Source organism: Miscanthus floridulus, chromosome 13 (genome assembly GCF_019320115.1).
Source record: "Miscanthus floridulus cultivar M001 chromosome 13, ASM1932011v1, whole genome shotgun sequence".
In the NCBI taxonomy this organism is placed as follows: Eukaryota; Viridiplantae; Streptophyta; class Magnoliopsida; order Poales; family Poaceae; genus Miscanthus; species Miscanthus floridulus.
In genome coordinates this window covers 19,882,292-19,884,617 of record NC_089592.1, presented here as the reverse complement: position 1 = coordinate 19,884,617, position 2,326 = coordinate 19,882,292, and positions in this window count along the sequence as shown.

Sequence of the window (2,326 nt, the reverse complement as noted above, 5' to 3'; positions counted from 1 at the left end):
TGTTTGTGTGTATATATAGTTGCTAGAGATCCCGAAATTACCTCTGGATAATATCTATCATATTTTGGTAGTCTTGTTGTGGTTTTCTCATCGAGTCATAGATTATCAAGTGACTTTTCACCAGATCGATGTCCATCAATATCCAGTGATTGCTGCATGTGTTTATAGGATATAACGCATAACACTCATTAATTAACTAGAATCAACATATGAGCCATTAAGGCTATGATCGACATGATTAACACTCACTTGAAGTTATAGGGAAAGAGTATATCCTTCTTGTGGCGTTGGTTCACTAAGAAGTTCATGATGTTACTCTCTGACTCAGACTTCCAATTAGTCTTTGGAGTAATTGGGTCTTTGAATACTATATGGGGATCAACAAAACCAATTTCATTGCAGCCTTCCTTTCTGAGCTCTGTCATTGTAAATCTGCATATATATAGTACTTGTTAGGATAATTTATATGCATATACACACATATGATGAGTTTAATAATAGATCGAAAGAATTATTACTTACAGGCAATAGCAGCTAATGATAACTTTGTCCAGAGAGGTCAGGTGGCATAGTTGATGAAATTCTGCAAAGTCAACATACATAACATCATCGCCACGGAACCAATGTTCGTCTCTAATTCTGACACCAACGCAGAAGTCTCCACTGGTAGACGCCTGCATGTACCACTTGTTTAGCAGGTACATTTGCGTCTCCAGATCAGATAAGGCTTGAGGGTTGTATAGACTCTGGCCTAGTACAAATTTTTTCTTCTAAATATCAACCTCCGCCGCACTCTCAATGTTTCCATCACCAAACATCTGGTAAAGATCGAGACCAGTCTCATCAAGATATTTACCAAGGTGATCCAAATCGACATCCGGAGGTATGTTTGCCTGATGCATTAATCCTAAATTCGAACCATATTCATTACCAACAACTAGCGGAGGGATTGATTGGTGCGCTTGTTGTCCGAGTTGGGCAACTCCTTTCCCTGTCCGCTTCTTTTTCTGTGCCGCCTCAATTGACTTGGTGAGAGTGCGGTCATAGTCTGATAACGTTGATTTAGACGGCTTACGAGATTCCCGCTGCTGTTGCTGGTAAGAAGTCACCTTTTTTCTTAGAATATCCGGAGCTACGAAGAAGTACGGTTTCTCCGGGTTTCTCCTTGCTTCTTGATTCATTTTAAGTTTGTCATAGAATCTAGACATGTCTTTTTTATATGCATCAGTTTCTTCTTCCTTCTCTTCAGATATTATTTTGGGAATAGCCCTTGGTTTCACGGTGGCTTTCTTTGCAGGCGGGGACTGGTTCTTCGTTTGAGGGGCTGGCCTCTTGCTAGGCTTCTTGGTAGGCGGGGGCGGGGGAGGCGTTGGAGACCTCCTTGGAGGTGTTGGCAGCGGCGTTGGAGACCTCCTTGGAGGTGGCGGCTGCGGCGTTGGAGACCTCCTTGGAGATGGTGTGGATGCAGCCTCGTCTTCCAACACAATGTCATCGTACAGAGCACTATGATGATCTGGCGATTGAACAATTGGATTTAGGTTGGGGGAGGATCTGCTACAAAAAAAGGAATGACATATTATTATAAGCAGATTGTTAATTATTTAATCCAATACAAATTAATGATGTAGTGTTTTCATCTGCACGTACCTATGGTGAGGTAGTTCAGGAGGAGGTGGAGCCGACATCCCTAGAATGATGATGTAGCACTTGCGCCATAGAATGAATGTCTTCTCCGCTTCTCCTAGAGTCTTCTCACCATCACCTCCAGGAATGTCAAGAGGCAAATCACTAAAACCTTTTTCAGCTTTATCTACCGAGATGGTAGCATATCCTTCTTGGATTATATTCCCATGAATCCTTGGTGTCTTGGTTCAGTCGATAGGATTAACAAGACCGATAGCCACCTTGATTGTGGAATTCTCCTTCAGAATGTGTAGCTCACACGTTGTACAAGGTTCAGTGACGTCATCCACTGGGAAGCGCAGTCCTGTGTCCCCTTGATTTGGTATCTCTGTGGAAGCGCAGCTGCTTTTCAATTGAACAGATTAGCTAATGTTGATTCCTGGCTCTGATGCCTGCTTGCTTGCACTCACTGCTATTTGCACTTGCCTTTTGATTTCCTCCTGCATTCTCGCTTCAAGGTTTTTTTCCCGCTCCTGTGCTTCATGCACCGCTTCCTCCAACCTCTGGAGCCGCTGTGCCTCTTCTTCCTTCTTTCTCTGGCGACTTCTGTAGGAAGGTCTGTCCTGAGGGAATCCATGCTCCCACGAGACACTTCCTTTGCCTCTAGTTCGGCCACCATGTTGAATAGTCCCGATGGCGTATG